Genomic DNA, 26069 nt, shown 5'->3' with positions numbered 1-26069 from the left:
GAATTACTGGTGAGACATCAGAGGTTGTGACTGACAGATTGGTAGCTTTCCAGTGACAAACTAAGGGTCATTCAAGTATTTTGGGAGAAAGAGTGAGCCCACCACAGAGAAAATGCCATGTGTTGAGGTTGCTTCTCATTATGAAGATGAAGAATTGCATCTTGAGAAGTTGACAGAGATGTTGACAAACTGTTGCTGCGTCCTCTAAACTTACATTTGCCTTTGTCTCCTGCTTTGACCTTTTTATATCTTACCATTGCTGCTGCAGTTCAGTCCCACTATTACTTAACCTGGAAGCTTGGCTGATTTAGGAGCCTGTGCTCCTTTCTTAGTAACGAAGGTCTTCCTCTCATTTTCATAAATGGTATATTTTTTGTTGTGGTACTGTAGTAGATTGCCAGCTTCTATATAGTCTTGTTTATAGAAAATAATCAGTCGGAGTAATCAAGTGCACTATAATAAAACAGTGTGCTTGAGCCTGTGTACTCTCATTTGATTTCTGAATTCTCTTGGTATTGATTTTCAGCAAAAATACTGAGCTACAGTGTATGTAAATCTGGTTCCTCATCCTTAATGCATTGCTTAATGCATTTTGATATAATGTTGATTCTTTTGTAAGTTTTTGCCTCAGTGATTAAATTCTTGAACTACACACAGGAAAACCTCAGATCCAGTTTTCCTTTTGTGGCCTGATGCGTTCTCAGGTTTGGAATTGTATGTACCGGTGGAAAACAACATCGCTGTTAGCCATCTCCGCATCCCTCCAGCTGTGTTGGTTCCTTAATGTCACCATTTGCATTGCTAAATAATCTGATCACTGATAAGAGGGAGTAGTTATTGACTGGAATAGGAAGCACTAACACTCCTCCCCCCTACATCTATTTGATTTGTAGGTTATTTCTACCATTTCAATTTCCAGAGTTTGTTTAGAAAAAAAAAGAGTCCAAATATCCAGTTGAAGATTTGATTTATTGTAAAGCTCTTTTCAACATCTTGTAGTAATCTCTTCAGTTTGTTGCCTACCCTGTCACTCTCAAGCTTACTTTCAGTATCTTTATGGAATTGCTCAGACCCTTTTTTTGCTTTAAAATAATCGCTAGCTGGCTAATTGCAATTCATTTTCCCTGTGATATTCTTCAGGCATTTGCAGCATGTGCAGACCTCCAGAACCAGAATTCTCCCTGCGGCCAAGAGCCCTCAGCATGTTCATTATTTCTGTGCTGAAAGCACTTCACTAATTTTGCTGTGTTGCAGCAGGGAACCTTTAACTTTATTTGCTTTTATATGTGGCTTTGCACAGTCGTATCCATTCATAAATGTGAAAACTCACTTCTCTTACTTCCTTAAAGTGTACATATAATTCTTCCACTGGAAACCATTTGCAAACTGCCTGGTTATTTTTAGATCTTTATGCAAAATTACCTCCTTTAAATACATTGTTATTGTATAATAGGTTCACTAAGGCTGTTACTGTTCTCTGCTCTTGTGGTTTGTTTTCCAGCAAGTTCACTTCAAGTCAGGGGGTCAGATTCTTTGGACTGGCTGAGTACTGTCAAGTACAAATAGCAAAAGTCCTGAAGGATTCATCATCACAGGATATCCTGGAGGCCAAAATTATAGATGAGTTTTAAAAATGATTAGACAAATTCATAGATATTTGAGCAATTTGGTATTAAATGCAGTGATCCAGAAAAATATTCAATACAGCAAGTCCATAACCAGCTGGTTACTAGAAATCAGGTTAATATATTTGAAGAAAATAATTCTGCATGTATCTTATACTCTTTTCCTAATGAATGAGAGCTGTTGGAAAGTACTGACTGAAGCGGATATCTGTCCTAACCTACTTTGTACATTCAGGCAATGCTTGTAGCTCTCAGATTCTTCTAAGGTGATTTTCAGAAAAGGCTAAGTAAGGGCACATTAAATCTAACCCAAAGTATCCTAAAATATCAGAAGAGTTGCTACGACAATATGTCTTGTCTCAGCATGGAGAGTTGCATCTGCAGTAACAAAGGAGTCTCAACAGCCTAAACCCCTCCCAGTCATTACAGTAATCCTCCATCATGAACAGATTCAAAGATCTCCAGGAAACAAAAAAAAAAAAAAAGAAGAGAGAGAATATGCTTTATTAAAGCTACATCTCTACCCCTTGAGCATACAAGAAGAATCAGGCCCTGCATCTTTAGCTTGTTTAAATCACATAAAGACTTAACTATCTGTTATTGCTTTTTCATAATCCACTTTAATTGTCATTGATTTGTATGTTCAGAAAGTGCCCTGAGCTGACCGAAGCATTTTGTGCGTATTTGTGGCTGACTACCTGATCTGTAGTCCCTGAACCACTCTATTCAGGGTCCTTGCTGAAAACCTTTCTTGGGCAAGATCTCCATAGTTTCCAGGCAGGTTTTTGCTCGCAGTGCAAGGATTACACCAGGCAGATCCCTTCTGTATGCATGTTCAGCTGTCACGTTGTTACCCTCCTCCTGGCTTGCATCCTCCAAGGTCATCTACACTTACAAAAAGAACGAATGTATTTTACCAACATGAACTAGCAAAGGGTTATTTAATCAATTATGCAGGAGCAGATTTATTACTGAGAACAATCTGGATAACTACATCACACAAAAATCACATTTAACCAAAAGGACATATAACTTACTGTTATGGAGAGAGAAATAGTGTTTAATTCCTTGAACTCTGTGAGGAGACTACTCCAGTGACAAGATCAAGAAACACTTTAACGCATGCAAATATATTTCATGTTCTGTGCTTTCCAAAAGCTTGAAACCTTTCATTTTAATTTACAGTTAAGCTGCTGGGCATTTGAATAATACACTATTTGGTGTTTCAAATGAAAGTTCCTGAGTTTGTATGTTAAAATAATAGAATACACAATAATATTTAAAAGTAAGGTATCTGGGCAAAATTTCCATTCAAATAGAGGGTGGATGAAAAGGACAGCAAAATTATTTTCTTCTAAATGTCACATGTCAGGGTGACCAGGTTGAGTTTTATCACATGCTGGCCTGATGGAGCATGCCTCCACCACAGCAGGTTTAAAACAGGGGTTATTGCCCCTGCTAAACTTCAGCAAAAATGAGGCCTCGCATGGCACAGGACAAGAAGCTGGGTACCAGCTGAATTTTAGGAAGCTAGAAGCACAAGGACTGAGTTGTTCAGGATGCTGGACAATTGGGTCTCTTGTCCTAACGAACATTTCAGGTGGTGATGGGAGTGTGTTTCACTGTTTCTACACAGAGTTGGAAATTTTCACTCCTTGGTAAAATTCTTGTTAATCTTCAAAGATTTCTCTTGTAGCTACCAGTGCTTCTTGTGAGACATTGAAGCCCTTTCTTTGTTCAAAATGTTTCTGCTTCATCTACTGTGGTGAATGAAAGTCACAGGTCTCAACCTCCTTCAAGGGTGTAAATCCCTTCAGAGAAAGCTGCGTTTTCATTGCTGTGACTGCTAAGCCAGGAAATCCTTCTTCTTGGCCATGTCTGGAGCATGTGCCCTCCACTGGAGGCTGTCAAAATTTACAGCCTGTTTTAGTTGTGTGAAATGGCTAGGATTCAATTTACACTTCGTCTGAGTATGCTGAGGAGCAGTGGGGCATTTTGATGAGACTGGCTCATGGCAATTACATGCAGATGCCCAGTGCCACTCCTTTGGTCACAGATGATTGTTTGGCCAAAGGCAGTTAGGAAGAGGATGTCTCACTTATGTCTCCAGGTGCAGAGCCTGGCCTAAAACACGAGTTGGATGCTCAGGAGCAAATAGCAGATACATCAGTGAGTGGGACTGAAGGTAACGCACATCTCAAGGAGTGAGACAAGGGAATAGCTGCAGACACCTAGCACTGAAAAATACAGCCAGGACAGCTCATATGCCTGAATGCCAGATTCTGCAGTAGCAGAAAAATCTCAGTAGTTCAAATCATGTGAGCCCACAAAAAACATTAATTAATGTGTTTTGATATTACATGTGTCAAAAATAGGAAATTAAGGGAAACACTAAGAACGGAGAAAACACAATTAAATTTCTTGAGTACTGTCTGTCTTGATAAATGATATAGTTATTCTTATGACGAAGAAATCAGAAGCACAAGTACAGAATAAATAATACTAATTTATTTAGTATTATTGACAAATGCCATTTTATATTACTATTATTTTTAATATTAATAATACTACCTTATTGCGTTAGATAGAAAAATATCTTGTATTTTATTTGTACAAAACAAGTTTATATGTTAGGAAAAATACACATTGTCTTGATTGACAGAGCTGCCTGAGAACTGGAAAAATGTTGGTTAAAACTACTGCTTTTTTGTTTCTGGATGCAATCAATATTTTTAATCTCTTACTAGTGACTTACTGGGCCTAAGGGTGTGTGTGGGGGGGGGGGGAAGAAGCACGTTACTTTTCAGAGCATTTTTCTTAACTATTTAGTAAAGACAATGCTGTGGCTATGGTGTAAGCCAAAAAATGTTTGACAATTCAAAGATGTTGTTTAAGTTTGTAATAACTACAATGGATGGATGTTGTCATTTTCACATATTTTCTAAGGACGAGTATCTCAGGCTTCCTTAGGAAATCTGAATTTAGCTCTTCACTTAATATAGTGTTGTTTCATTAAAAAATAACAAATCCATGTTCTCAATGTGAACTTAATATATACTGTCTATTCATTGACCTCAGTATGAACTAAGGAGTCAGATAATCCTCAGTTTATAAGGCATTTGGGGGAGAAAAAAAAAAGTGTCTATATCTATCTTTTATTCTCTCTCTTTTTTTTTTTTTATTTTAATGGCTTTATTCTGACAATATAAATAGTGTCATCTCTACAGGCCAAATTGAACATGTTACCCAACGTTATATCATTTGCTTTAATTAAAATAAATGGTGTTTATTTAATTAGGGCACAACAGGAGCTGAATGTGAACATCCAAGGGCAGAATTTGGATTGTAACCTGTATTTGTCCATCAGCAGGGCATGGACAATACAGAACATTCATTTACTTTGAAGGACTTACTGATATGCTGCTTGGCATGCCTTTTCATGACCCTTTGTTCCTAATGCACCCCATCCTGTGAAGGTTGCTGATAACATCCAAAACCAGACTGCATTTCTCTGAAATGAAATTAAGTTTTTGAATTCCCAAACATTTGTAGCACACAAAACTCTCTCAGTGAGTTATCTAGGAGATCATGTTCAAAATAGCAGTAGCCTTTCTTCTGTCCAGAAAAGCCTGTTGGCTTTTACAGCATGCCATTGAGTGGAATACAGAGCAGCTGCAACAAATTATTTTGTGAACACACAGCAAATCAAGAGCTGTTTCTCTATGTTGCAGCTCACTCAAGAAGATGGTTGTTTGTTTACAGATAACTCATAAACTGAAAAAGAATTAAACCATAGTTTTGTCAAGAAATATTAAGTGTTATGGCTTTGCTATAGAATAGCAATGTTTTGAGCAAAATTTTATTATGTAAAAAAAAATATATATATATAAACAATATATTGGTTCTAAATTCTGTAGGCAAATTATGTATCATGGAAAACAAGTTAACATCACACACAAAACAATAGAAATAGGACTAACCCCTCCCTTCTCTATATTGTAAGGCTCTTAGCTTGGTCTTTATAGACCAAGCTAAGAAAAGATGCTAGAGAAGACCCCATGGGAAAGGTCTCACATCTTCAGGTTACAGGTCTCTGAGCAGGGGCCTGACACTTTCAACGGAGCCCTCTTCTCTCTCTTGGTGAAACTGTTTCTAGGTCGGTCTGCTAAGTCCCTCAAGCAAAGCAAGGCTGGATCTTTCTTTCATGCAAATCATAAATAAGCCTGCTTTTTACAGAGGCATCTTTCCTGAAATTCATGCATGTCTGTCCCTGATTTACCAGTAAGGAATGTGTTCACTTGTACACATGCAGTTGTACATTTGCATTTGTAAAAATCTGCCTCTAGTTTTCACTTAGAGTGGTGACTATTTTAAGCTATAAGTGTATAATTAATCTGCCATGGAAATTAGTTGTTTATTTATTATGTAAGTACGCCTTTTATTAAAACTGCTTTGTGAAAATCTAATTGCCACTATAGTAATATAGCATAACAGTCCCTCACATAAATACATGATTATTATGTACAGTCACTTATCTGTGAACGAGCTCTGCTACTACTTTCCTTAATTAAGGATACAAAGGGCTCCTTCATCTTTGCATATTCCCTTGCTAGGACATTGATACTCATTATTTCCTAAGTCCAAACACTGAAACTGTGTCAAGAATGCATCTATCACTAGACGGGTACTTATAGTCAGCGGAATTTTCAACTGCGTCAGCAAATTCAGCAATTTGCAATTTCTGTATGTCTGACGTGTTTTTATTGGTGAAGATCACTTTCAAATACCAAGATCATGAGAATGATTCCGTGGTTAGTCTCCTCAGCAGCTGAATGTAATGACAGTAATTAACAGCCTGTGATTAGCAGCCACTCCAGAAAGTCTTTGAATGTTAATTTGCTTCAACTAATATGCAGCACTTCTGTGTAATGAGATCTATGCTATAGGTTCACAGTGAAAGCAAATTATTTTCCAGCATTTAATCATACAAATGATTCTCAGTTAATCACTTGAACAGTAAACCTCAATGTTCTAATAAGTGACATTTGTTTTTCTGTCATTTGATTTATTACAAATATAGGCAATGGTATGGTATATCAAGCACTGTTTCTTCAAAAAAGGTCATGAACACACATGATATTTCTGTGGATCACATTGTAACCAAGGTGATATCATTTTATCAAAGCAAGCTACCTTCAGCCTTCTCTTTGTCCTCCTCTTTTTGGTTCTCTACCCTCTAGTTTCCTTTGGGGGTACCTTTCAGTACAGTATCCAAAGTATCACCTCCAAACTGTTGTCCCCTTTCTGGGCTGTAGGTTTATAGGAAAACCAAACCAATATCAATTCTAGCTTTTCTCTTGAAGTGATTGCAGAGTGTTGAAAAGGAGCGAGATAAAATGAATTTATATTGCCTGGGAATAGGAGAGACCATGAAAAAATCACAGTGCTACATTCCTTTGTGTCTCATGTGCTAAGGACAACTGTACTCTGCTGTTAATGACGAAACTATGTCCTAGATGGAGGAGTCCAACATGATAGAAAAAAGTGTTTACTACGAGGGTATAAACTTGAGAGCAAATGTTTTCTGGGTTCTTCCAGCTGCTTGGTCAAGTATTCATTGTGGGCAGTGATACTAAAAATTGCTTTTCTCCAAGGCTGTGTTCAGAAATCCATGAGAAGTGCAAGACTGCACACCCTACCCTTCCTGCTGCCATGAGATGAACACTAAAACTGTAGACAGCTGAGTACCACAGGAGATACCTGCATCCCTCAGAGAGTCAGAGGGAAGGGAGTGCCATGCATAGTTGGTGGCAATGGCCTTCTGATTTGGTGGTATCAGCTCAGGGCTGCTAATGGGCTGCTTGCTTTCTTCCTCTGGAGCCCTCTGCAACAGCATGGTCTCTTTGTGGGCCCTGGGGTGTTTTTATATGAAAACGAGTGCGGATTTGTCCATGCCCATTCATGATACTGTCCATCAGTACAACCTTGCTCCACACTTCCTCTTATCTAGCTCTTTGTCATGACAGTAACACCAGCAGCTTCATTTTGAAATATTGAGTCCTGGTGTGAATATAACACCACCCTTAGGTGGAGTCAAAGCATATGCTAGCCCTAAATGTCTTAAGAAATCTGTACAATTTATTATAATTTGGCTATTTGACTGAATTTCCCTCTTGGAACCGAGATCTAAAAGCAAAGCATATGGTAGTAACCTAGTGTATTTTATTATTTCAGACATCCTTGGCACTTTGCAGGCAACTTTGCCTGACGCTTTGTGCAGAGCATGATTCCTTGTTCGGGGAAGGGGTGAGCAGGGAGCATGGGTCTGACTCTGCAAACTGGCACCTGCCAATAGGGACAGGTTTGTAGCTTTTTTTAGCATCAGCCAGCCAGCAGAAGAACGAGAGGATTTTGAAAGTCAGCATTCCTACGGATAGGTAAAATGAAGGGGAATGGATTCTAATCTAATTGTAAATGCTCTGTTTTTAAAACACTTCTTGTCAATAAATCCTTCCATTAACAGACATGCTGACAGCCCAAAGCATGGTCAGATCAGGAGTCTGGCTGCAGTTGTGATATATTTTCATCTTTCAACATACAAAAATTTGTAGAAAGTAATAGATTGAAATGGCTGATTTAAAAACACGTTCAGTCTTGAAGAGCTCTTTTTGGTAGAAATACACAGAATTTCCCAGACTACGGCATATTTTCTGCCTTTTATGTTGAGCTTAACACCTAAAAAAGATCCTATCCAGAAACCGATCTGGAGGTTGAGCAAAGGATTGAGACTGAGACCTTGAGCCACAATTATGCTTTTTTGATCTGGGTTATGTTACTAGCAAATTTTAACTTGTATTCTGATTACTGCTCTATGTATTTCAAACTGCTGCCAGTCATATGCAGGTAAAGAACTTTCTTAGTTTATATTACTTTACTGCCTTTCCAGCCCTGAATCTCCTTCCATTTTTCTAATTATGGCCCTATACAAGCTACTGTGTCCTCTCCGGATACTGAAAATGGGTACCACATATTGCTTAATCTCTTTATTAAGCTAAGGTTTAAATAAATCTCCTGGGCCCATGTTCAGGTTAATCAAGATTAAATATTTTTCTTTTTTTTTTCTTTTTTTTTTTTTTTTTATAATTCAAAACAAAACAACAACAACAAAAAAAAAGCTTTTGAAATATTCTAGCTCCTGGTGCACTTTCCTCTTGTTTCTTCTTTTCGTTTATTTCTTCCATTTATAAACTATATATTAAAAGCATGCAGCTCCATCCACTTGTAGCAGTATTCCTCCAATGCTATCATGAGATTCACTAGTGATGTTCTGTAAATGCCAGCCAAAATCTATCTGCAAGAACATCTGCTCAACAGTGCAAAACTGATGTAATTACCAACCATCATCTTTTATCCTCCTGCTGGGGCAACTGCTCCAAAGCATGACTTTTTGCCCTGAGCTAACAAGATCCAGAAACTTGCTGTTATGTACAAATCTTACTGTAGAAAACTAACACGGCTGATACACAAATTCTCACAGGATTTTTCAGTAGTAAGGGGAACAATACCCAAGTGACATGGGTCTCATGGAAACATTTCAAATTTTTTGTTTAAGATTTCTGTGTTTTTGCTGCTTTTGGTTCACACATTTTTATTCTACGGGATTAGCTTTAATGCTTGGCAATGAGTGTACTAAAGAATTATTTTCAAAAAAATATAAATATAGTAACTGAAAAGATGTCATAGATGCTCAAATTTGATTAATTAAATTATAAACGGTTGTCATCTACATGTGTGTGTAAACAGATGTCAGATACTAGAAGCTGGACATACGGTCATTAATGACTCACTGTTTTTCCTATAAGCAAATGTACTGCTTATGGCTCTGTTTTTGGATGTGATATGTTTCAGAAAGCTGCAATAGATACCCTATACCTTTCAGCAACTTTTTTCTTTCTATGTACTAATGTCTTACTCTCTAGGAATTGCTTCCAACATTTCAAACTTCCAAAACCTTTCAATTAATTACCGTTTTGTCTCTTACGCAAGCTGATAGAGAAATGCTTTGACTTCCCTTGTGCTATCCATCTGACTTCCAGAGAAGACACCTGCTGTTGTGGCGGGTTCCACATCCAGTGTCTCTGGATGACTCTTCAGTTATCATAAGTGTAACGTGCGCCCAAAATGTAAAACCCCAAGCACCTAAGAACAGCAACATTTATGGTTGCAGAGCCATACATTTCTCAAATTACATTGGTTTCACCTCATTCCTGGAGCTCTCTTCCTTGAGTTGGACAAGTTCTACCTCAACATTACATTGGGAGGAAGACAGGATTTTGACTGTGCCTGCATAACCTTTTACTTAAGTACAGGGAAGATCACCTAACCTATGATTTTCAGTCATACTGTTTAAAAAAAAAAAAAAAAAAAAAAAAGAGAGAGAGAGATCTGGATTGCTGAAATGAAATGAAAACTACAAAAAAGCTATTCATGAATTGATGTGCAAATGCAGTGCATTGAGGATGAGGTTTCTGTTGTATTTGTACATGAGTATATTTACAAACCATAGCTAAACTTCTGGTGGAGAAACCTGGCAGCATTGCCTGCCTAAAAATGCATACCCGTGGGACTGAAGGCAGAAGTCCAGCAGCCTCTCTGCTTCTGCATGCCCATGACATCCACCCTAGAGATTTTGATCCTCCCTCAGACTTGCGGTGGGATGATTTCTGCCTAGCTGAAGCAGATGGGGCTGTGCTGCAAGGGACTGTTTTCAGTCAGGTGTAGCAGGGTTCCAGACATGCAGATATGGAGCCCCTCTCAAAGGTAGTACAGGCAGATGAATACTGGTACAAAGCAGCACTTCCTGTGATGTACATAGATTTCCAAGCAGAATGGTGGGTTTTGCATGCTCTCTGCTCTATTCTCACATCGAGTTATTCATAATCAGCACATATTCTCAGTACTAATGTCAGTAGAGCTATGCTGTGCTGCACCAGCAAAGAGATTCAGCCAGGCTTGGTGACTTAAAGAAATACTTCCAAGAGCACTTACCTCTTCACTCCACTGCCCCAGACTTTCTGTTAAACCTGTTGATATTTTTATTTCTTTGGACAGCCTTCCTATCTCTAGGTGTCTGCACTTCATCATCTGAGGAAAGATGCAATTGCAATGACAGAACTAGACCTTGTTATGCTATGAGTAATATTACACACAGTCCGGCACTTCTGGAGGGAATCTTGAGCGCTGGTGCTTTATATACATGATAAACAAGGGGAATTTGGTTTGCATTTGAGGTAATTTATTGTATACGCCGCTTCATGTGTAGCTGCTGCTGTGCTGTTCTTTTATGCCAAGATTCATTACATATAATGGCTTAGCTAACATCTCTGGGACTTCTTAGAAGATGTGTTAAAGAGCCCTAAAAGAAAAGTATGCAGATGATAGCCTCCCATGTTTTTTGTAAATGTTTTAAACATTTGGAATGTGTCATTAAAATTTTAAGAGAAGGAACAGAAGGAAATCACAGTAGTGAATATTTGCTTCTTTCTGCTCATTTTTGGATAATGAATTTTCTGCTTATTGTAGCATATTATGTCGTTCTTTGTTGACTAGCAGAGGGCTTGAACAGTTATCATATCAGTCAGTAAAAGCAGTGTCGTGTAGTACTCAATAAATATTCCAGGTAGTCCTGACTCTCTAAAATCTTTCTGCTTTGTGTTTGTTACAGAGATGGAGAGCCAAAGTAAAATGGAGGTAAAAGTCCATCAGATCAGAACAGTGCATCTAGATCCTCTCAGCAGTGCCTTTGCAGAGAGGTAAGTGATAAGGAAGGGTGAGCTGGGAGAATCACATTGTAGAGACCACTGCCTACATCAGACAACTTACAGTCTGGTTATAAAAGTGAGCTAAATTCCCAGGTGCTGTGCAGCTACAGGTCTAATAAACATTGCTGGTGAGAGTTGCCTAAGTGACTGAGGAGCAGCTTTTGCTCTGAACATTGATAAACTTTAAGTGCTAGGGGACCAAACCACTTAAACCACTTGACCCCACACTGGACCTAGAGCTCCAGTTTTGAAGCATGTAGGGCAAGGAAGCCTAATCTGTCTCCTTTCTACCCATGTTCGCACAACATTGTATAAATATTTTAGTGCTACTTTAAGTCCTAAGCTTAGACTCTCAGACAGACTTGCAGTCTATCATTTGGATGTTCTGGCTATGGTCAGCTGGTGAAGCTCTGCTGCAGGCTCCATTACCAGACAGGTCATTCTGAGGTACCTCTATGCAGCATCTCTTGATTCAGGCCTGTTCTCATTTCTCTGGGCTCTTGGTATCCCCACTACCCTGCTGGCCCCATGCATGGTTACTTGCAACTTCCAAATCCAGTTTGTGTTGGGTGAGTCTATCATTCATGATCACCTGAACTCATTGTGTATGCAAAGCTACCGCTGGTAGTCCCTCTGGTGTTCCCAGCTCCCTGTGTTTTATTTGGGTTTAGAGCTAGTGATCCTTAATTTTTAGAGTGAGCCTCTGAGACTCTGCTACACAGTTCCTAATACAGGATTCAGTACTTATATTTTATTTAAAACTCAGGGCTTGTTACTACAGCGCTTTTAACATTCTAATATACACATAAAATTTTTATGGCTCACTCTCTTCCTGAGAAGTCTCAGATATAAAACAAATTTTCAAGGAGAAAAAAAAAAAAAGCATACAACAGACATGCTTTGCTTTAATTTTGGGCCCAGAATGGTATCTTTCTATGTGTGATTGGTATCAGTGAAAGCAGAAAATACATCTCCAAGAACAAAGCATGAGGGTATTTTAAAAAGCAATTTATTTCCCTGCTGGCCTCAGACTGCTGGTCCCTTGCATGTCATGGGCACAATGGAGAGTCCTTTGGTCAGCACCTGGCAAAGACACAAGAGAGAAGCTCGTCTCTCCTTAGAGTGCTGCTAGTGTTCCTGCTTGTGCAAAGCAAGCAGGAAGCCACCAGAGCTGTCATGGCTCCTGTTCCTGCCCAGGTAGTTGTTGGCAGCAAGAATGATGGCTACAAGGTATGTACAACTGTGAATTTTACCTGGGAAATGGTGCTGTCTAATTTTTTTGTGAGTATGAAAAGCCTAAACATGCATCTAACCCGGTGGTCTTCATCATGGGTCAACCCACATTCATCTGAGATTAGCCACAAGCCAAAGTAAACCTTGGCTGAAAGTGAAGTTCAAAAGAGTTTGATCATTTGTTTGTTGTTATATTAAGATATTTCAGACAATTCTTCAGTGTTTATTTATCCACATTTTTCATCCACTTCGACAATATATCATAGTAAAAATGCTAATTATTATCATTCTTACTAGTTTGGTCTGGAAGAGTAAATAGCATGGGAAAGCTGCTTATAGCATATTTCCACATGGCTGAAACCAGGAATTACTGGAAATCTCACGTGAGAGAGATTCTTTGGCTCTTTTGGGACTTCCAGACCAAAGATATTTAGACACATTAAATTGCAACTTACAGATTTTTATATTAAAAAAACTAGGTTGGCTGAATTTTCCAAGATTTTTTCTTCACTAGAAGAACTTTGGTACAGCTCAAAATTAATTATACATGCTTATAAATATGTGGGTGAACACCTTACAAATCTATATACAGATTAGATTTATAGAGTACAATTCAATACTATTTTACAAAGCAATAAAAGCATTTGCCAATTCTCATGAAAACCAACAATATCTTTGAGTTGTAATAATGCAAATGTTTAATAAATAAGATCTAGTTATCAGCTTCATGGATAGCACAACACAAAATGTTTTCTCATGTCTCTATATTCTATCTTTATTTTTACCAGCCTTCTCAATTCACCGTTAATAGTTCTCCAGTTTTTGTTGTTGTTTTGACAGTAGACCTTGGAAAATTGTTTTACTTTTCTTGCTTTGGATTTCAGGATATGTGGAAAGGCTATTTATTTTTTTTGAGGATGTCTGGCAAGGAAATGGGTGTTGTACAGTTCAGTCTATTTGCGTGTAGTATGACATTATTTATTTATTATTATTTCTTGGTTGAAATAAAACCTTGTGATCTACTGTCCTGAAATTTACTCTGGAAAAACAAAGCCAAATTTCAATTTGATACAAAAAGATGTAAAATAACCCAGTTTATTTTGCTGGATGCTTTCATACTAGACTAGTAGCTTTCACCTGCTACTTAACATCAAATGGCAACACAGTGCTTAAGGAATAATTTATTTGTCAAAGATTAGGGTTTTTTTCTTCCATAGGAGATGACATAGGGTGTAACAGCTCTAGAGCAGGTATTGTTGATTCTAGCTACTTCATATGTGAAGTTCAAATTAACACCAAAAAGATATATATATATTCCCCTTTGCTAGAATTCTCTCATCCTTTGACAGAATTCTTTCAAACTGCATTCCCAATTCCTCCAAGCTCCAAGGAGGAACTCATAATTCATCAGTGGCCAGACATCTATATGTGCTTATCTCAGGGCAAAGCACCTGCAGGAAACATTGCAGTGTATGATTCTTGGTGGATTTTAAAATGCATCCAGGATTTGGAGCTGACCTGGGAGGTGAGTTACTGCCTGCTTGGCCACGTGTTGGCAGGACCGTCTTCGACGTGCAGAAGACCCACCTGTGGCAGTGGCAGCAGTCCCTTTTGTAAGTAAGAATTGTGTTCTTTGAAGTTTGTTGTTGTCTTGATGTTGTATTTGGGAGCGTGGATTAAGTTAAATATTGCACTGGCTTGGAGCTGATGCCACTCTGCCTCACCAGAGCCAGAAGGACAAGCGGACAGGTCGTTTTCTGCTTTGTTAAGAGATCTGAAGGTCAGAGCATCAAAATGGTAATTTCAATCAGAGCCAGCCTAGCTGCTCTGCAGTCTAACAGAGTTACTGTAGGCTGTAGGTCTTAATGCATGCGGAGACTGTGATCTAATTCTAAGCACTGCTTGTTGGGTCAGATCTGGTTGAGTCAAACCTTGATGTTTCATCCCATCAGGTCGTTCCTGAGAGGCTGCCTCCCTGCAGCAAATGAAATACAAAGAAGGACGGAAATGGAGCCCTTGCTTTGCTGAACAAGCACAAAACTTCTTGTTAAGGATTACCATTTAGAAAATAATCCACAGTTGCTTTTAGTGTAATCTCAGCAGACATACTATATTCACTATTGAAGCTTTTGCATTACTATCAAGTACCACACAAAGGCAATCCTGGCAAAAAAAAAAATGGTAGGGGTAAAAAGTGGGGATTGGAAGGAAGAGGATGGATTAATTTCTTTTTGTTGCTCAATTAAGTCTGGTAATGCTAAGTAGCAGGATGTTGTTACAACAGGAGGGAGGCACTGTTGTTAAATCAGTTTTATCCTGAAACGAGAGAGGAATTCACCATGACTTGATTTCACATGTAAATAAAAGAATTTATTGTGACTGTATAATAACTAATAGTGATTTGTAGGCACTTTAAAGTACAATAGTATATTTAAAACAAATATACAGAGGCATTTAGAACCTTAATATCACCCTCCCCTGATGCACAAGACTGTGCCCAGCGCCAGTTCACTAACACTAGCAGCAACAGCATTTATATAGCAATAGTGAGTAACATTTTTCAAGATATCATAGGTACTGTACTAGTAGAAAAACAAACAAATTAGCAAAATGAAAGCAGAGCACAGCACTTAATCACATAGTTGTCTCATTTAAATCAGTGGATTGACTCATTTTCCTATAATTATGCATGTTTTTAAGGTATGGTTGGTATGTCACGTGTGTGTAATCTGATAATTGCTTCTATCCATTCCCCTTGGATTTGTCCTACCTTCAGGGAAAGGACTCTATTCTTTTGTTACCTGTTGTAGGGTGGCCAGCATAGGTAGGTGCAAGACAAGAGCTTGTAAGCACTACAATAGGATGCATAGTAACAGTCTTAGATTAAGACAAGTTAATTGATGCTGAAGGGATGGCAAAGTGCATAAGTTGCCTTATCACAGTGATACTGTGGCAACCTTGCAGTGAAAAGTGATGGGGTAGCAGGATAAACAGCCTCTGCCACCTTCAGTGAAACCAGTGGCAGCCAAGCCAGGTAGGCACAATTACAAGCAGGGAGCTCTGGCAAAGAGGGGGAGTGCAGGTGGTGGGGAACAGTAGTAAAATGATGTGTTTTATGTTACTGGTGTCCTGTCTTTTATTTACTTTAGTCTGCTGGCAGGATGTTTCTCTGTAAACATTACCACAAAACACTTAAACAGGAATAAAAGTAACTTTTATTGAAGGAATTTAAAAGTAGTCTCTGGAAAACATGCAAGAAACGCCATGTGGACTCCACATCTTCTTCAAAGTAGACTGAACACAGCAGGAATCTACTACTGTCACCAAAAACAAATCCAAACTGCACCTTTTAATATTTATATAATTGAAAGTACAAATCAAGATTGCTGCCTGAAAGCACTCACATTTCAAGACAGTAAAAGGGTCCAAGTAGCCTTTTCAAACTTGTAATAGAGTATGTAACACCAAATTAAGCCCGTAGTTCTGGCATAAACCAGCAACATCAGGACAATAGCGTTTACCACATATTGCAAAATATAACTTTCCATTCTTTGGACTAATTAGAAAGGCAGCCAGTAGCACCAGTATGGTTCTGTCAGCATTTCCACAATAAAACCCCCTTTTCAGGGCTTTATAACTCGGCTGTAAAAAATTAGCTTCAGGCTGCAGCTTGGCATGCCTTGGTTCACCCCAGCAGCACGCTGAGCCGTACATGTGGTTATGTGTGTGGTTTGTTGATTGTTTCCTAAATGCAAATTTTCATTGAAATTAGTTTTGCTACTTCTTGGAAGACAGTAATAAAAGGAACCAATGTTTAAATGAGTGCAGTTACATTCTTTGGCAGTCTCTCGCGGCGAGTTAATTGTTAAAAGTATGAATGTTTGAGGTGAGAAGCAAACAGCTTTGTGACACTTTTTTGTTTTAAATTAAACCATCTCAAGGAAAGTTTGAAAGCAGGTTTCTGCACTTGCACATTGATCTTATTTCACAGGGTGTGATCCTGACTCCAAGAGAGACACCATCCAGCAGCTTTGATGGAAAGGGCCCAACAAGAGCAGCTCAAATGAGGGTGCAGGTATTCAGGGCGTCCCTGGAACAACTGTGCCACAGGGAGGACTAGAGTATCCCCAAGCTGCAGGGGTGTCAAAGCCATGAAGTGTTCAGGTGGGGAAGTCATTGACAGTTTCCTCCACAGTGCAGGTGGCGGTGACAAAGTCAGCCTCTCCGAGGCTCATGCCACAGGAGGACCTGAGGGATCTCTTATAGTTGTGGGTCATCAGCCAACATTCATTAAATATCTGTGTTATGGACCAACATGGTCCATTGGTTAAAAGTGTGGCATACCCCAACCATGCCCACAAACTTTGAAGTGAATTGGGTAGCATCAGTAATCTCATCAAAAATTCTTCTATTTCAGCCTTACTGTGGTCTGTAGAAATGCCCCAGAGTCAGGATACCTGCTACCATGCAGCTGGAAATACTGTGGCATGGAGAGAGAAGTGGAAGTGGAAAGGAGATCAGAAAAGCTGGTAAGATGGCCATAGCTGGCTTATTTTTTTTCAGGTGTATCTTCCTCATTTTCATGTGGTTTAAATTTGTTTGCATGTTTTGATTTTTTTAGTGTTTTTATAACAGTTGCTTATTAAAAAAAAAAAAAAATGCAAAAAATACTATACATAGCAGCCAGCTTCACTTCTTCCAGGACAGCAAATAAGAAAAATACTGTAAAAACACATAGGAGGCGGAAAATGTCATCAATATGCACTAACATATTCTCCAAATCATTCTTCAATGTAGTATCATGAAGAAAACTAACAATCCACATCCAGTATTCCTCAATCAATGAACAGTTGAAGATGAAAATTAATATTATAGAGTAGAATAACCAATTATAAGCCAATTCAAAAATCTATTAATCATAGACTCATTTTTGCAAGGGGTGAATGAGATTTGAAAGGGAGGGAAAGAGAGCGATTAAGCAGCCCTGAGCCAGCTCACCAGCTTCCCGAGCACAGAGCTTTGCCACCACCCCAAAAAGAGAGCTGATGGCTGGTGAACAAGTGGGATATCTGGGCTCAGCTCACCTCTCTGAGTGCAAGGAGCCAGCCGCAAGAACTAGCTCTCACACAGAGATCTCTCATGCTCAGGCTCTCCATCAGGTCAGCAGAATTTTGTTCCAGCTTTAATTTTCTCCAAGAGTAGCAAGCCTCTTTCCCTGCCAGGATATCCTTGAACACATAAACCTAATTAAGCCAAGGTAAACTGATCATTAGGCTTTCAAGTATGTGTCTGCTGATGTTTTATAAGGCTAGAGTCTACTTAAAATTTCACCTCCTGCAGCCACCCAAGGTTGACCATGGGAGTCTACTGAAACAACAGTCAAAGGCTCCCAGGTTTCTGTGAGAGCCTCTAAGTGTCTCGCAATTATTGAGGCTGCCCAGACCACTGTAGCTGACATGAGGATTATACCCAGATTTCTTTTTACCCCTTCCGACTCTGAGGGAGCCCATGCTCTGAATAGCTACTGTGACTTCAACCTACGGTCATGGGCATCCTAACAGTGTGCCAGCAAGAAAAAAAAAAGTGAAGGGGCACAGGAGACACAACATGCTGATTTAGGCACAAACTGAATTACATTTATGACCTTGAGAACCTGTTTAAATTTTCGGGGTTTTCTCCACATGCAGTAATTATCACACTCTGGCTGTGATCATGCAGTTGCTCATCAAATGCTAGCACAGAGTGGAAAGCAAACAAAATCTAGTGCTCTGTGTCCCCCTTTTCTCCCCTTCCAAACACGTCTCCCCAGCCCAGTCCCAGCACACACAGACAGCTCGCTATTATGCAAACAGCTCCAGTCCTTCAGGAGGAAACATTGGCCCCATGACCAGACACCTTCTAAAATAAACAAACTGAATGCACTGAATAGAGAGGGTATGCACTGCTTCCTAACCCACTGCTTTCGTGCTGACCCTATACAGGCAACTTTGGGACCACACGGTCCAAAGCTGACTTCTCCAATCCACGTTTAAGACACAACATTGGCACTGCTCGTCCCAGCTTCAGCTCCTTGCAAGTTTAGTTCACGCCTAAATGTGAGGCAGGACTAGGCAGGTAGATGCATGAGAAAAGACCTGGAGGCATTATGGATTGGTTGACAGCCCTGGCCATGATTAGCCTCTGTCCGTCCTCATGCTCGTTTCCCCCTTTCTTATTAGAGACCCGGTGAGCAAGAAGACAGGTGTTTTTTCCTGCTTTGAATGCTGCATGCATTTCTTTATGCTTTAGCAGGTCTTCTGTGATAGCAAATATCTCATGTACCATTTTGCTTGGAGAGGTATTTGATCCCATTGTGCTTTGCTTCAGTACTTCAGCAATACTCAACAGCCTGTGGGCTCTGGCCCTGCTTTCTTAAATTTTGGGATGTGCTGACTAAACTACAGGACTAACTACATGCAGGCAGGGACATGGTGCCCAACTCTTTGTGGCAGAAAGTTAGAAAATGAAAGGAAAGGAATGTGAAAGATTTATCACCACATCCTGCTCAAAAAAAAGATTTTAAAATGATGTATTATAATTCAGGATTGTAATTTATGAAAGTCTTTTGTGGATTAGTAGGGCTTTCAGGACATCAGTATCCTTGCTATTATGCTGTCACTTCCCAGGACTGTGGCCTCCATAGCTTTGTGCACTGAATAAGCACTTCCAAGTATTTCAAGATATCCTTTGTCTGTTTGGAATCCATTTGATCTATTTTATCTGAAAGATGCTGTCTGACTTTCTTTTTCCCTTCCCTTTCCCTGCTCATGTTTTAATGAATCAAGTCTGCAGATAGCAGTTTTGATTTCAGTACTTCAGCAAGAGTCTCCTCTATGATTTCTGCAAGGTTGCACACAACCTGACTGAACAGGAACCCAAAGTCTGCTGTCAGTGGCTTTGCTGAGATCACAGGAGTAATGGAAGACAAAAATCAAACTACATCTTGGCTGCACAGTGCTGGCTGCTTGAGGAAGTGCAAGCATCAGGCTGGAATCAGAAGTGGCACAAGAGGTAAGTCAGGGCATGTACCTGTGTCTGAATTCAGTGATCAGAACTGAAGATGGAGTCTGAAAAGGGAAATATAGCAAAGAATAGGACAAAATATATTCCTTATATATTCTTCAGCTTCAAATTGTTATTAAATATGTGCCTCACGCTGAACATGACCCAGCCTGACACAGGCTGGAAAGGGACACCACAGCCTCAGCACTGCCTGTGACTGGCCTCACAACAGTGGGGCTTGAGAAAGCTGGAAAGGAGAGCGGGGAGTTTTTAAAATGTATATATTAGTATTTAAAAATCTCATAATATTCTTCATCAGAACTGAATCACTCAAGCTACCAAGTATGCAGACGTATGCGTATATCCATATCTACAAGCAATGTGAATGTAGTTAATAATAATGCCCATTACTTCCTCGACATATTTTAAACTAAAGACAACTTGGTGATTTGTACTATTCTGACAGCCAGCAGGAAGCAGCAGAAAATACCACATCGTGGTATTAGCGTCCTTGCCTGCCTGTGCTGAAATTTTGCACGCTTGTGCTGCACTGGCCCCATCGCCCAGCTGCCACTGCCCACTCCCTGTGTCAGCTTGTCGCCTGTGAACACTTCCAGGTCACCCTGGTGGAAAACAGAGACTCCGGGGAAGTTGGAGCACTGTGCTAGCTGTGGGTTTGGCCCCCTGTAAAAAGAGATAGGCATCCTTCCTTTCCCTCTCTTTCTTTCTAGCAAGAAATTTCCATCTCAAATGCAGCAACTCATACAACTCTCTTCATCTTTTTTTATCTGAAGCTCTCAGTCTCCTGATGATGAGCAAAAGCTAAATTATACAAAGCAACAGAAAGAGGATGCCAGTTATGATTAGGCTAAATTTAATGCACTCTCCCATGTATTTTAATGCTTTATGTACAGCTATGCATGCAGGTAAAGGGACAGATTGAAAATAGTCGGGAAAATGGAAGGAAATGAAGTTCATAGCAAAAGCTGTGTTTCACCAAATGGAAAGCATTTAAAGACTGGGAATTGCCTCTTTCTTTCACCCATGTCTCCCTCCCAACTCTATCAGCCAACTTTCTGCTAACCCTCCCTCTGCTTTTAGTTATCAACTTTCTTTTTTTTATCCCATTCATAGGAAAAGAAAGCAAGCAGACAAGAATGAAAAACAGAATTAGATAAATATCTGGCAATGTTTCATGAGAAGCATATCCTAGAGAGAGCAACAACAATCTCAGTAAGGTTCAACTTTTCTTTTTTGCTTGTTTTAAGGACAGTTGCTTGGCAGTTCCATGTTTCCCATGTGTGCTTTGCAGTTTATATATAAATGTAAACTTCCTCCCCTGAGAATCACCCCACAAAGAAACAATAATGGGGAAAACTTTGGGGGAGATATTTGTAAATGATAAAAATCTTATGCATCTGTAGTAACATGTTTTGTATAAAGATTTTAAAAGCAACCTTTTTATTTTCATATATATGAAATTTAAAACATTACTTTTCTTGTAACCAGTAACCATACAGATAGGTATGCAGGGATGGGGAGGGACAAACAAACCTAAAGATGACAGATCTGTACAGAACATTGTTAGTATGCCAGATCTTATTACAGAGCAGTAGGAGGCCTTGTACACTACGTACCAGCTCTATGGGGACCTCCATATTTAAAACAAGATGAAAAAAATGTGATTTGAAAAGCCCCTCATGGGCAGCCTTCAAAGGCACAGACAGGTTCTGACTGGATTAACATTTATTGACTGTTTAAGCCTGCTTTTTTGCTTCAGGACAGAGATACACGAGTTTAATTGCAGAGGCTGTTCTGCCAACTGATCACCAGAGTGGCAACCAAAGCTTTACTAATCGGTCCTTCATTAAAGAAAAGTCTCTATTACAAAACAAATTAAGCATGCTCTGATCCTAACCTGCAGGTCCAATGGCATTACAGCAAAGTTTAAGCTGTTAGAGCACTGAAAAACTTATTAAGGTTTAGCGCTGAGATAGCACTTTTGTATTGATTTTACAATACACAGGTATTATGATTTATGGAGTGCTAGTGTCACTCTAACAAGCTGAAGGACACACAATATCATCTCCAACATCATTAAAATTCAGAAGCCTCTAGAACTAACTCATCAACCACTGTACATTGTCACAGACTATAGAGCTGTATTCCACTTGTAAATGCCTTAAGCTTTCTGGACAGTTGTCTTCCTGAATCATTTAATTAAAAAACAGAGAGAGAGAGAGAGAGAGAGCACCTAAACTCCACATGCACTTTAAAAATTAACTAACTGCAAATGTTTCACACAGGTAACAGAACGGCGCTATTATTTACTATCACCTCTAGCAAAATGAGTTTTTCTGCCTTCTGTCGCTTCAATACTCGGTGAGTACCAGGTCTCCTGGAAATACCTGGCTGATCTGAGCTGAAACTGGAAGGCTTTGACACGCTAGCAGAAAGCCACGCATCGTTTTGCCTCATTCCGTAACAGGCATCTTTTATTTTGCTGAACTTCAGGTACCGAGGCTCAGACCAAAGACGGCCCTCCCTCCCAGGTGCCTACCCATAATAAATAAATAAATAAATAGGACAAAAACCCCTGCTCCCCGCTCTGTCCTCCGTGGGACCCCCCGAGCAGCCGCACGGGGCTGGGACCCAACGCTGCGGCCCCGGCCCCGGCCCCGGCCCCGGTGCGCGGCGGTTCCGCGGTGCGCTGGAGACCCCTGTCGGCGCCTCGCCGCAAGCGGGCCTCCGAGCCGTCCCCCAGCGCAAACTTGGTGCTTTTACAGCCGGCGAGGGAAGGTGCCGAGCACAGGCACAACTTCGTGGTTCTTCTGGGGATGCTTGACCACAGGAAGCCCTCCGTGCTCGGCTTGTTGGACGCGCACAGATGATAATATCTATAGCATTGAAATGCCTCTGGTCTGGCTGAAGAAATTTGTTTTGGTAAAATCCCGGTTCGTCACCCTGAGCTGCGCTAAGTAGTTGCTGTTTGTAATTATATCGATGGGAATCCTCACGCTGCTTCTCTCCTGTGGTATAATTCACGCAGCCCACGTGTGGTCACTTAATGCCCACAGTACCAAATTGCTCAAAACAAGGAATGTAGAGCTGACTGCATGACCCAGCTGAGTACCAAAACCATTTGTTTTTAATAACACAGTGTGAGATGCCCAGTGTTATATAATATGCATTCCCACTCTTTTCTTTTGCATGGCGATTGCTGGTAGCTGTTATTTCTCACCTCAGGTCTTGAAAAGTATTTTATCATTACTCTATTTGCTATACAAATATAAACAAATATAGAAACACACGTTCTGCTGATGATCTTTTGTACATGCAGCTCCCCTTACAAGCCGGGGGAATGTTTCATGTGAAAGGACTTCCAAGTCAGGCGATTTGGACGCTAAGCTTATCAGAAAGCAGTGTTATCTGATGAGCTCCAGCGCGTCCTAAATTGACAGAGTCTTGTTATGTGCACAATGCTCCTGCTTAGCATATACGTATTCATTTTTCCTCGGAATTTGGAAATATCTAAACCTTTTTTTTATATCTGAGAACCCTTGACAATATCATTTAAAGTTTTTTTTTTTTTTTAAATACTCCCTAAATTATTTTCTAAATAAAGTTCAACTCTAGCTTATTGATTATTTTTATCTTAAATGACCCTAAAGCTCCCCAGCTTTACCTCTTACGCTGATGTAAGTCTTAATGCAAGCAGAGCTGTCTCCTGATCACAACTTGCACTACTGCACAGTAGAAGTACAGTCAGTGTAAACAAGGTCAGTGTAAGTCCACAATATGTGAATAACACTTGGAAGTTCCTGAATGATAACCACCACAGAAGTATAAATTAGCTTTTCCGTCTGCTGGGCATTGCAGTGCCCTCCTTTCTGGATCTCTTACAAATCTACTAAATATCCTGCAGGACTCAAATGGTCCAGCAAAATGCTGCTCCACTGTGCATGGCAGAGTAAAATCTAAGATAATAATTTTTTTTAAGTCATCTTAAAATGATTACAACATATATATCAAAAAGATTGTATGTTTTCCAAATCAGTACAAATATATATCAGTCAATGGCTTACTAGAGCAGCTGGAGTGGTTTATATTTTGTTGCTTATATTTTTAATAGCACCTTATTTAAAAGAAAGGAGGAAAGGGCTTTTCTTCCCAACATTGCCAAAGATGCCTGATTGCAAAATCCAATCAATCCTAAAATTAAAATTAGGAGACAGGATCAGCATGAAAGCAATTGCATTATAAGGCAGCGTTAAGATGTTATTGATAGAAAAGCTAATGCAATACATTTTCCTCTGTCACACATTTCTGGCCCAAAGCAATTTGCCAACTAGCTAACCACCTCAGCATAAACACCGGGGAGCCCCTGCTGGGTCCTGGAAATCCCGCTTGTCTGCAAGTGCACAATGTACAAGGAAAATCTCCATAAAGCGCAGTGCCACAGTTGAATACAAACACTCCTCAGGTCCTGCTGTGACTTGGCATACCCCATTGGACAGCTGGAAACTGAGAGGAAAGGAGCTGCTGCCAATAACGTGTTACAAGGGATTTTCAGCGCAAAGTTTCCTGGAAACAGGCAGCGAGTGACATTATTATTTTGCTGGAGGATATTGATGTGATATATCAGATATATACAATGATATGTGGTTGCATTTGTTATATATTTGACATGATATATGGTAAAGCACAGAGTTGTTTTGATATGGTTGTGTGCTTGGGCTAAGAATTAAAACCTGAAAAAAAAGAAAAAAAAAATAGAATTTGTCCCAACCTTTCATTTTGCCTAATATAATTCTGGAAATCAGATATTGCCCTAAATGACATTTTATTATGTGTATCAAAAAGATTTAGCTTGCTAAGGGTCATGAATGTGTATCTAACACCTTTGCAGCTGCAGTTTACTGTAGATAGATTGCATACAGTAACTCTTTCATTTTTTCTTGGAACCACTTGCAATGAAGTGCTACCGGCGATCATTAAAAAAAGATTGCTCTTTTTATGTAGCTTGAATATATAAAATGGTACTTATCTGCATTCCAGTGTAAAGAATGCTTGAAAGACAATTCAAAGATATAAATGAAACAGCTAAATTAGGGTTTGGCATACTCTGTCATAATTAGTCTAATGTAACATAATTTTTAATGTAAAGAAGCTACATTTTGTAACTTGGCCTAAAAGCCCAGCATTCTCCGTGTGTTATAATAAATTAATGCAATAAAACCAGGTACACTTATCCCATAAAGCAGCTTATTAACCAGACTGCTAGTGCTGCAAAATTCGACATACAGTAAACAATACTTTTTTTGTTAGAATAATGACGTACAGTTTATTCTTTTATACTGTGCAGCACTTAGGGACCACATCCATTTACCAAAATAATACCAAATTAGTACTGCAAATATTGAAATCAGACCTTTCAGAGTAACCAGTGGCCTAATTTTCTCTTCAATCTGCTCTTAATCTCAATTCATCAATAACACTGCCTTATTATAGGACTTTGACAGCGAGCTAGGGCTTTTGATAAATTATACATCTCAAGCCAGATTTAAAATTTGAAGCTCAAGTGCTAATTATCTGTACAGGCCTAGTTAATAACGAGATTTCTTGTTAAGTATCTGATCACAGCATGGGCATCATTTGTCAAGAACCTCAAGTCTACCTTGGAGACTAGCTCTTCGAATTCTCCCTTGCCTACCATATGTAAAATTGGGATCTTTGTTTCTATAATAACCTTTTATTAGGAAGCTGACATAATGATTAAGTTCGCTGTAGACACATACAATGAGTTAGACAATTACCCTTGCTGCTTTAAACTACTCAGGCTCCTAGCAAGACAAAATAATTAATATTGAATTTTAATTTGATGTGTTCCACATTTAAACCCCAATTTGCAAAGTACACCTGGAAGGCTGCCGCTGTTTCCTTGCAGTTTGTGCTGATGAAATAAAGGCTCCTGCAGTTTGAATGTAAAAGCACAGAAGGCATGATGCACCACAATCACTTCTCAGTGGAGCAAAGAATTTTCTAGCATTAATGGGAAAGGTAATTACCTAGGTCTAACTTTATAGCCTTTTCTCTAATGAAACTATAATCTCCCAGGCCTACATGGTTTAAGCATTTACATGATTTTAACGATTTCACTGCCATAGCAGTTGTCACACATGGTAATATAAAAACTCAGTGCCTTAAAACAAAGATGCTAATTATATTTCTATATTTTTATTATTGAAATAAAACTGGACTGTGTGAAGTGACAGAGCCATAATAAAAACAACCATGCACTGCATTGCCTAAGCAGAAGGGGGTCATACTTGTTTGCAGGGAAAAAAAG

General features: G+C 39.4%; 1 long non-coding RNA gene across 1 annotated transcript; it reads left to right on the top strand.

Annotated features, from left to right (window-relative positions):
• The first annotated feature begins 404 nt into the window (after window positions 1–404).
• LOC137858274 (uncharacterized) lies at window positions 405–24672 on the top strand. The gene is made up of 7 exons (XR_011097612.1): window positions 405–10915; window positions 11350–11437; window positions 14184–17208; window positions 19566–19729; window positions 20187–20958; window positions 22027–22102; window positions 22235–24672. It is a non-coding gene; the product is annotated as an uncharacterized lncRNA (long non-coding RNA).
• Window positions 24673–26069: the final 1397 nt, after the last annotated feature.

The sequence above is a fragment of the Anas acuta genome, chromosome 6 (assembly GCF_963932015.1).
Source record: "Anas acuta chromosome 6, bAnaAcu1.1, whole genome shotgun sequence".
Classification (NCBI taxonomy): Eukaryota; Metazoa; Chordata; class Aves; order Anseriformes; family Anatidae; genus Anas; species Anas acuta.
This window is presented reverse-complemented; position numbering and strand designations above follow the sequence as displayed.